The sequence below is a fragment of the Puntigrus tetrazona genome, unplaced genomic scaffold (genome assembly GCF_018831695.1).
Source record: "Puntigrus tetrazona isolate hp1 unplaced genomic scaffold, ASM1883169v1 S000000842, whole genome shotgun sequence".
NCBI lineage: Eukaryota > Metazoa > Chordata > Actinopteri > Cypriniformes > Cyprinidae > Puntigrus > Puntigrus tetrazona.
Genome location: NW_025048442.1, coordinates 1249 through 12500, shown reverse-complemented (window position 1 = coordinate 12500; position 11252 = coordinate 1249). Strand labels below are relative to the sequence as shown.

The following is an 11252-nucleotide window of genomic DNA, read 5'->3' as shown; positions in this document are numbered from 1 at the left end:
ACTCATACACATACACACACTCACACTCACACACACACACACACACACACACACACACATACACGCACACACACACGCTCACACACTTACACACATACATACACACACACACACACACACACACACACACACACACACTCACACACACACACACACACACACACACACACACACTCACACACACACACACACACACACACACACACACACACACACACACACACACACACACACACTCACACACATCTCACACGCACACACACACACACACACACACACACACACACACACACACACACACACACACACACACACACACACACATGCTGCACTCAGTGAGAACTCTCCCCTTTTTTGTCCACAAACCCATCTGAAGGACAGATTTGCGTTTGAGTTCATTTCGATCATCGGCATGTTTAATATTTAGCACATGCGCTTGGACATCATGGAAAGTTTTTTTTTAGTTCCTGAACATGTATGTGTATTTGTGTGTGTGTGTGTGTGTGTGTGTGTGCGCACAGAGGGCTAAAATAAGCATGCGAGGTAACACAGACCCGTCATATCTGAACACACACACTGTACAGAGATGGAAATATTCATGTGACACCGAAGAAGGTCTTTGAGCCGAAACGTCTGTATTCCTGTCCCACGGCTGATGCATGTCAGAAAAAGCAAAAAGAAAAGAGCGTTTCGATCTGAGTGGCGATGAACCGCATAGAAAGTAAAAACGTGAATTAAATCAGAATTATTTAAAAGATTAGATATAAAAGATTGCAGTTTCGTCTTCAGCTTTTTTCCTCATGTTATCAGAAGTGTTCGTCTGTTCAGTTGGATGCAGAACGTGTTTGTTCAGCACCTGCTGATGTATTAGTGTCCTAAAAAATAAATGCAATTTTTACGGTAAAATCTTGTAAAAATGCTATGAACAAAAAACTGCTAATAGGTTAACAGTACATTCCTGCACTGCATAAAGGGAAAAACTTTAAAACACCCAACCAAAATTAAATATAAAATTAATGTTAATTTTACAGTAAAATGTTGTTAATTGTTCAGTTTTAGAACCGAGAACAAATCGACGTGAAATTTTTTAATGTATTTTTTTTTATTTGAACGTATTTTGCTTAAATAATTATGCTTTTAATAGTTTTGTTATCATTTATGTACATTTGGTTATGTGTATATTTTATTATGTACCTTGTTTAAAGGTATAAAAATGTATAGCAGCAGTGTATAATTTATTAGTTTGCATTCAAATTTTTATCGCTTGTAATTACAGTTTTATACCGTAAAAATATACAGTTTTTAAATGTGTTTACATTTTTTCTTACAATTACATTTTTTCTTACAATTTTTTTTTACTAAATTATTCTTTTTTGTAAAAACTACAGAATTTTTATTTCCAGGTGGACACTTACTGGGCCGATGCAGCTTCACTTTATAAATCTGTACAAAATAATAAGTTGATTTAATATAATTTTAAGGTGACTTGCTGCACAGTTTTTTTGAGTTCGCTCAACTTTGGACTAAATTGTTCGCGCGCCTCTTTTTTGTTTAGCTAACACACTTTATTATCCCGTTATTTTTTCAGCTTCTTGAAAGACATCAGTTCGTGAATGACAAGCATTAAAGGATAAGTTTAATAAGCAGACAACACTGCCTGCCTACGAGACTAATATTTCCATAAAATTAATGTAATTTTAACATAATGCAGGCCTCAAAAGTAGACACGCTCGCCTTAAGAACGGTGGCAGTCAACAAATGTTAAAAAGATGAGCACTTTACATCCCAGCACTACAGAATACTAACAATGATGAAAAATGAAATTAAATGAAATTAACTGCAAAACATGCATAATTTATTCATACTACAATGCTTGCCGGCAAACTCGCAAAGCGTTAGCATTTTTACAACATGAAATGATTTCTTCAATTGTGTTAGAAAACATTTCAAGTACTTTTATTTTGTAGTAACATTTTAAGTCTGCAGCCTGCAGATCGGGGCGGGGCTATGCCTGGGGCGGGGCTACACGCGCCTCACGTCTGCTCTGATTGGCTCGGCTCATTCTAATTATATGCAACTATAATTTTCTCGCCATGCCATTTAAATTAAACAATACGGATACATCCTTTTTCATTTCTTGCCTCATACGCCGATGATATGAAATCAAATCTTCAAAAATTATTATCTGAAAACCCGAACGATCGTATGCAGACGATCGAACCAATCAGAGCAGGCACGGGGCGGGGCGACACTCGTAGCCCCGCCCCGATCCGCATGTAGCTTCAAGAAAATAGATTTTTTTTAGTACTTCAAAACTCAAACATTTTTTTTTTTTTTTTTACAGTGACTTGATTGTCTGTTATATCATGTTCAGATGTGAGTCTCAAATATGATCATCAGAATGTTTATTTGTTCACTTGTTCATGCTTTGCATTATATGTTCCGATCATTTACATGACATGTATCTTACCAAGACAGTATCATGTATAAAGTAATTTATGTAAGTATCTGCTATCCCTTATGTTCTCTGTATCAGACTATACGAGACATGAAAGCCTGGTGGATCAAATATGATGCAAAACATATATATTTCATGTTTTGTCAAATCATTATTGGCCTCAGGGCCGTTGAGAGCCGCGTGTAACTTGAGCTGCTGTCAGGGGATTGTGACTTTCACAAAACATGTGCAAGAAGCTTCACGCTAACGCAAGATGATATTTCAAATACGTGTCTAATTATAGAGCAAAGACCTTTCACAAGATGCAGCTCGAGTCCACGGCTCATAAATCGTCAGCAGATGCTTTCCAAAACCTTCCGAGTAGCCATAACCGCCATAACGGCTCATAACCTTCACATTTATCTCCACTTTATTAATAACTGATGCAGGGTTATTCGTTGGGGCCTACGTCAGCAGTCATTTATCCAAATATTCCTTATTATAAAATATACCGACACGTGAAATCGTTGGGTTGCGTATAATTTGACTTGATTATAATCAAAGTGCAGCAATATTTTAGCTACAACTCCGTCAGCCATCTTGGCTCACAATGCATACCGGGTCGGCGGCTCAAATAAAAAATGGATGCACAAATAAATGCTTTATAGTTAACCGGACTAAAGTAACGTGTTTACTAAAATTAGGTTTTAGATTGTAAAATATTTTAAGTGTTTTAAATATATATATATATATATTTCAAATAGTTGAATATTTGAACATAAATTAAAAAAAATTTAATTGCCAAATTAAATGACTAAAAATGTTATTAAAATATTAAATGAAATACAATTTTTATTGTGATTTATATAACCCAAAAGTATAATATAATGCATAAAAAGGATATCGACTCAGAAAAATATAAAATAGAAACTTCAAATTGAATGTAAAAAGGGTTTTAACCGGTCAGTGTTGCAGCACATGTGAGAAAAAGCATTGCAACAGAGTCTGAAGAAGCGCAGATTTCACCAGTCTTGACTTTCGTTGGCAATTTGTTGCACTTTTAAGAAGCAGTTTCACATTCTGTCCCTGCTCCTCGTGACCCTTACCCACGATAAACGCCTGGTCTGCATGTCAAGGTCAGGAATAAAAGTCACGCGAACCACACGGTCAACAATCTTCACTAAAACTGCTCAAAATGCATTACGCAAATAAATAAAGCTGATATAAATATTGGATGAAAAAATGCATAAAACAGTAAGCGCAATACTGCTTAAAATTATTGTTGTTTTCCACAAAAATAGTTTTTGGTTTAAAATTAATTGCAATTTTGTTTTCGTTTTTCTGACCCAAAATAAATAGCACGCATTTTCCCTGATTTACTAAAATGTCATTCAGTGTAACAATATTTTCAGGCATGTTTGCAACAAAAATCTATTTATGACACATTAAAGAGAGGAATTACTTTAATACTTATTAGTTGTAATTGTTCTTTTCTTTTTTTAGTCACTGTCCTAGGTTTTACTCATTTAAAACGCAAGAAAATAATTGAATATGCTTATTATTCTTTTGTATATTTTAAAACGCGTCAGAATTAGCATGCTTTTAACATTTTTACATAAATATCGTGTTACACTGAATGGCAATGTAACATTATTTTGACATTTTATTCTCAAAGATCCTTTACTTTTACAGCTTTCATAAATTAGCTTTTCTATTTATACTTTTCTTGTTACATTCTTATTATTAATTTTACTTATATTCTTATCCTTTCGGTTCACTGAAAAACATTTTCAACACTAACATTTTTTAAGGTAAAGGGTTGCGAAATTTAAATAAACAGATTTAGTTGAAAGTTAGCCAAATAGTTCAATGCACCTTAATTAAATCGACTGCAACCACTTACCTTAAGAAGAATTCTAAATTCAAAGAATTTTTTTTTTTTTACAGTTATTTTTATATATTATTTCAGTCTCAGTCCATATAGTGGCCAAAAACTCTCTGCAAATCACCGAAAAGATATTATTATTAAAAAGTAATATACGTGGAGCGCTGCTTAGTATCGAGCGCCATCTAGTGGGAATAAAATAACTATAAATAAAATAATATAAATGATAAATAAATTCAATTAAAATTCTATGTATTCCTAATTTAATAAATAAATATGACATTTTATATATTACATATTATATAAATAAACGTGACTATTATATAATAATAATAATAATAATAAAAACCTACATAAATATATTCATTTTATGCTTGTAATATTTAAATTATATAGCTAGAAAAAATATAGAGAGACACTAGGCTATTAGAGAAAATGTGACGTGTGTGTGTGTGTGTGTGTGCGAGACTCGAAGTCAGGGTTGCCAGATATTCGCAACAAAAATCCGCTTAATCGCTACTAAAAACTATCCCAAATCGCATTCCTGGGACTACTATATATTTTTTTTGGTGGGCGGTTCAATCCGCAGGAATGAAAACAACAGGCAGCAACAGTGTAAAGTAAAGTAAAGAAATCCGATTGGTTACCGATCTCGGCGGTTTTTGCTGTAGTTCTGTCGTTCGTCCAGGGCAGCAGGCGGCGCTGCAGTCACTCGCTCTCACAGCAGCGCCACCCGGTTCCTCAAAATCTCTCCCATCCGCTATTTGATGATGGAGCTTCTTTGAGCGCCTAAAACGGATGACAGCTCGTTATTGAACTAACAAATGCGCCAGAAGTGAGCGAACCTCTGTAGATTAACAGTGAAAGCGGTCCGGGAAGGCGCAGACATGTCGGCGAGCGCTGTTTATGTGTTGGATCTGAAGGGGAAGGTAAGATAACGGTTCGCTAGCTTTACAAGGCTAAAGCTAATCCACACATCAACGTCGGGCTATTTTAAACGGAATTTAGAGTTATCCTTCATTCAAATCTGCCAACATGTTTCATTTGGTCTAAAAGCTCTTAAGGGGGTTTAAAAATTTCGGATTGTCGTGTAGTGGTTAATTAAACCTGTTTAAATAGAAAATCACTCCTCAAGCAGCTGTTTCTTGTTAACAGCAAGTGTCGGTCAAAAATCAATTATTATTAATCACTTGTCTCCATCTTTATTTTTAAGCTTTTTGTTTTTTTTTTTCTTTATTTTAATAGTATGATATTCATACGCCGCTGTATTTTTATTGAAATGACATCCTTTGAAAATAATTAAATGTTTTAGCATTATTAATTACTTTTATAGCTTTTATACTTCTTATTTTAATTCGTTAATTTATATAAAGTTTTGTATTCATAATTGTTTAGCTTTAGATTGTTTTACAACTTAAAAAAAAAAACAAAAAAAAACAAGTGTGAACGTTTAATCTGGTAAGCTGCTCATTCCTGGCCTGGGTTGCTATGGTTACTCCAGTGCATCTGGGTCAGTATGAAACTGCCGTGTGTTTCAGGTGCTGATCTGTCGTAATTACCGCGGGGATGTGGACATGTCCGAGATCGAGCATTTCATGACCCTGCTGATGGACAAGGAGGAGGAGGGAACGCTCTCGCCCATCCTGGCTCACGGGGGAGTTCGCTTCATGTGGATCAAACACAACAACCTGTACCGTATCCTCCAAACCTTCAGAAAACCGCAACTAAAAATCCCATTCTAAATATAGAAATGTCAATTTGTCAAGACGGATCTGCTGTGATCAGGTTGTTATAGTTAACTAAATAAAATACATTTAAAATGGAATATAATAAAACTTGCAATTAAAATAAATTAATAAAACATATATACTATTTTTATTTATTTCCTTTGTGTATAATGTGATTATATAATTTTAATCAATTTATATTTATAGTTTTTTTGTGCTTCAATTTCAGTCAAATTGCTATAATGATCTTTTGAGCTGGTTGTTTTACAAACATTTTTCTAATATTTATGAACTAAATATTAAAAGCAAATGTATTTAATTTTTATGCACTCTGTTATCTATTGAATTATACTTATAATTCGTGAAATTAAAAAATATTCAATGAATGATTGGTGTTTCCAAAGTTGATCAATATCTCAATATAGACCAAAATAATCATGATGATTTTTTTGTTGTTGTTGTTTTTTGTCATTATCAAGTTATCTGTTAATTATTTTATTAGATTTAAATTATGAAACTGAGCTGACTTGAACCGCATTATAAAATTGTAAAATAAAATAATAATAAATTTACATTAGTATTAATTTTATCTGGTATTAGTTTTAATAATTAGCATTAAGTTTTCCCATTAATTTAAATGATCTAATAATAAATTATTTAAAAAAATAATTCAGATATTGCTACATAAATTGGAAAAATGACCTCGCTTAGGATCATGTGCAACGTGTTTGTTGTGACCTTTTAATCATTTTATTGGTTTGCTGTCTCTTTTTTAACATGTTTTGTCTCTTAACCTGCTGACAAACAGTTGTTGCAACGTCTAAGAAAAATGCTTGCGTCTCGCTGGTTTTCTCCTTCCTCTACAAAATCGTTCAGGTACGTTACGCATCAGGCTTTGGACTTTTTGTGATTTCTGGGTGGTATCCTATTGAACCACAACTAATTAGTTAATATATGAGTTCGTCACAGCACACACTTCAGTGTCACTTGCTTTCAGGATTGCGATTCAAAACTCAATTCCACAATCAAACACACAGAATGGGCTTTGAATCATTCAAAAGATTCGTTTCAAAAATAACGATTCATCTGGTAATGAATCGAGTAAATCTTGGAGTGAGTCGCTGAATCATTTCGCTTCATAAATTCCGTGAGATTTTGTCTAGCTGTCTAATATTTTTTTCTCTATGAAAAAAACCTTTCATGCGGTTTTTACGGGTTTAACCCGATCCTGCTTGCTTTATTCTAACAGCTATTTGATGCGTTTTTCCCCAGGTTTTCTCCGAATACTTCAAGGAGCTGGAGGAGGAGAGCATCAGAGATAATTTCGTCATAATCTACGAGCTGCTGGATGAACTCATGGACTTTGGATACCCGCAAACTACTGACAGCAAGATCCTTCAGGAGTGAGTCCGTGTCTTTTAAAGGGGGTCGTATGATGCCATTTTAAACTTTGGAGAGCTGCAGGCTGTAAGACGAGAAGCCTGAAAGTTTCGAAGCCAACGAGATAAAAGCTACGACTTGTCCACACCCCCCTAAAACGACTCGTTTAACCACGCCCCCACTTTTCTACATCACAGAGTGGGTTTATTTGAACTCCGCCCAAATGTTACGAAGGCGGGCCGTCATTCGGCCAATCAGAGCGCACCACGCTTTTTCAGTTAGAGCGGTGAGCTTTGTGCTAAGTTTCAGGAAGGCGGGGCTTAGAGAAGAAACGGTAATGTACAGTATGCGGAAAATAATGTGTTTTGTACCTTAAACCGCATTGCAGTACACCAAATGCACATAATAATAATCTTTATAGCAACGTCATATGACCCTTTAAATCATTACGTTGTTGCTAAAATAACTTCTCTGACCCGGCAGCATTCGATTTTTCACAGGTACATCACGCAGGAAGGTCACAAGCTGGACACGGGCGCCCCGCGGCCCCCCGCCACGGTCACCAACGCCGTCTCCTGGAGGTCAGAGGGCATCAAGTACAGGAAGAACGAGGTCTTCCTGGACGTCATCGAGTCGGTCAACCTCCTGGTATGTTTTCAGAAGCAGCGCGTTTTCTTCGACGCCTGCAGACGCAGCTCAGAATAAACACAGGAACCCATCAGAACAAACAGGACACGCTCACATCCATGTGAGGAGATGGACCTGCTGTCTTAGGAAAGCTTAACGCTTTCAAACAGTCCGTGTTAACTAATATTGAGGTTAGGCCATCAAATGATATAATGTTTTTGTCATTGCGTTCTACAGTAATTCGTGGCTTCGTGGAAGTGCAGTGAATTAATGTTTAGTGCTTGTCAGCCTAAAATGTACCTGATTTTATTTATTTTGATTAAATGCATTCATAATCATTATTTTGATTAAATGTGCGTTTAATTAAAAATATTTTATATGTTCAGTATTAATATATAATTTAAAAATAATGACAATTACATTCAAATGAAATGAAATAATATATATGAAAATAATATTTAATTCAATAATATATATACATAATTGTTTAATCACTTTTTTTCTGTGTGAATGTGTTGCTTTGAGATGATTGCTGTCTAATTACATTTAATATAAGCTTAAAGATATTGCCTTTAAAGTTTCATAAATGCATCGTGTTTCAACAAATATCTCGATGTTAACCTTACATAAACCAGTTCGCATCTCAATTGAAACTAATTTTTCTATTTGTTAATTAAGAAAAGCGGTTATGAAATTCGGTTTGACTGCGCTTTTATTTCATTATTTCTGGACGAATGCGTTCATGGCTGCTGTTTTCTCTCCAGGTCAGCGCCTTGACGTAACGTCCTTCGCAGTGAGATCGTTAGCTCCATTAAGATGAGAGTGTTCCTCTCAGGAATGCCGGAGCTGCGTCTGGGTCTGAAACGACAAGGTTCTGTTTGAGAACACGGCCGTGAGTCTGTTCCCTCACTTCTCTGTCTCCACACCGATGCTAAAGACCTTTTTCGGTGTGCGCTTTGAGCTCATCCGGATGCTAGAGTGCCGCTTCAGACTGTCGTTTGATATCTCTCTCTTCAGGCGGAAAGAGTAAGTCGTGGTGGAGCTGGAGGACGTCAAGTTTCATCAGTGTGTGCGTCTGTCTCGATTTGAGAACGATCGAACTATCTCCTTCATCCTCCGGACGGAGAGTTTGAGCTGATGTCTGCACGCCTCAACACGCATGTGAGTGTCTACATTCAGCAAATAATAATACCAGATTAATATTGTTATCAAAATATGTAAAAAAAAAAAAAAAAAATAAAAATAAATATATATATATATATATATATATATATATGTATATATATATATTTTATTTATATTGAAAGCAATATATTTAAAACTAACAAATATTCCATTTTTAATATTTTTTATATTTAAGTATTCATACTTAAATATTATATAAATATAAATGATGTGTAAAATATATAAAATAGAAATACAAAGTGTAATGTAAATGTAATAAAAAATGTATATGCATATAAAAGGAAATAATAGTTTAAACTAAAGTTGTAAATTAATGCAAAATATTTATTGTACATTTATTTATTTTAAAATAAATTAACATCAATTTAAAGATTCATTTAAATATTAAAAAGAATTTTTTTAATTAAAATAATTAAAGGAAAAATAATAGAGTAAATATATAATAAACCAGTGGATGAAGAGAAAAAATGACATAACATTATTAAAAATGTAAAAAAATATAATTAAATATTAAAATATGATCATTCAGAATACGGCATTATAAAATGTTAATTCAAAAGATTAAAAACTGTAATATGGTTTGGTTTGTAATTGCGTTGGTGGGGTTGATTGTTTTGGTTTTCTGTGAACAGGTGAAGCCGCTGATCTGGATCGAGTCTGTGATTGAGAAGCATTCACACAGCAGAATCGAGTACATGATCAAAGTGAGAACTCCTCCCTCCGCGTGAGCCTCAGAGCGCTTTTACGGTGCGTCTAAATCACGTCTCGTCTGTTTCACCGCAGGCCAAGTCTCAGTTCAAGCGGCGCTCCACTGCCAACAACGTGGAGATTCATATTCGTCCCGACCGGACGCAGACTCGCCCAAGTTTAAGACCACGGTGGGCAGCGTGAAGTGGGTCCCGGAGAACAGCGAGATCGTTTGGTCCATCAAGTCTTTCCCTGTAAGACACGAGCACAGTGTTGTGATACCGTACATGCAGCATAATAAATCTGATGGCTTAAGAGTGATACTAGCACAAGCTCATGAGTGTGTGTGTGTGTGTGTTTCAGGGAGGTAAGGAGTATCTGATGAGGGCTCACTTTGGACTCCCAGCGCGAGGCGAGAGGACAAGGAGGAAAAGCTACCAATCAGTGTGAAGTTTGAGATTCCCTATTTTCACCACCTCTGGAATACAGGTAACTATTATACTCTCACTTTTAACAGACCGGGTCTTACTTTATGGCTTGAAGGGTTTTTTCTTTTTCTTTTTATTAATTATTAATTATTATTATTACATTTTCTTTTTAGACATGCATTAATGTATACCTCTGTGTTTTCTTAGTATTGCACACACATATATATATATATATATATATATATATATATATATATATATATATATATATATATATATATATATGTATTTATGTATTTATATATATATATATATATATTTATATATATATATATATATGTATTTATATATATATATATATATTTATATATATATATATATATATATATATGTATTTATATATATATGTATTTATATATATATATATATATATATATTTACTATTATAGTAATTTTTTTGTTTTGTTTTTTTAAATATTTTAAAATTTTCAATTCCAATTTTGTTTTGTTATTGGTTTTGTATTGGTTTTTTTTTTTTTTTAACATTTTAGTTTTATTTTATTTTTCACTTTTTCACCTAATTTTAGTTCAGTTTTGTGTTTTATTTCATTTCAAGTCGTGTTTTTATTTTTAAATGAATTTAGTTAAATATTTATTTTAAATATTTAATATAATATTTTAGATTTAGGTTTGCTGGGTTTGTGTTTTTCCTGGGTGCTGGACACCTGTTGCTCAGGCTGGTTATTCCTCCGTCGCCAATAGATGGTGCTATAAATCTGTACTTTTAAAGGATTTAATTGTTTTTTTAATCATTTCTCAGCAGTGCTGAAACATTAATATGAGCGCGCGGCGCACTTGCGCGTCTAAACTCAGAGGTTTTGAGCAAACATTCGTTG

General features: G+C 34.1%; 1 pseudogene; it reads left to right on the top strand.

The window, feature by feature from the left end:
- The first annotated feature begins 5054 nt into the window (after positions 1 to 5054).
- On the top strand, positions 5055 to 10417 carry LOC122335642 (annotated as a pseudogene).
- The last annotated feature ends 835 nt before the right edge of the window (positions 10418 to 11252 follow it).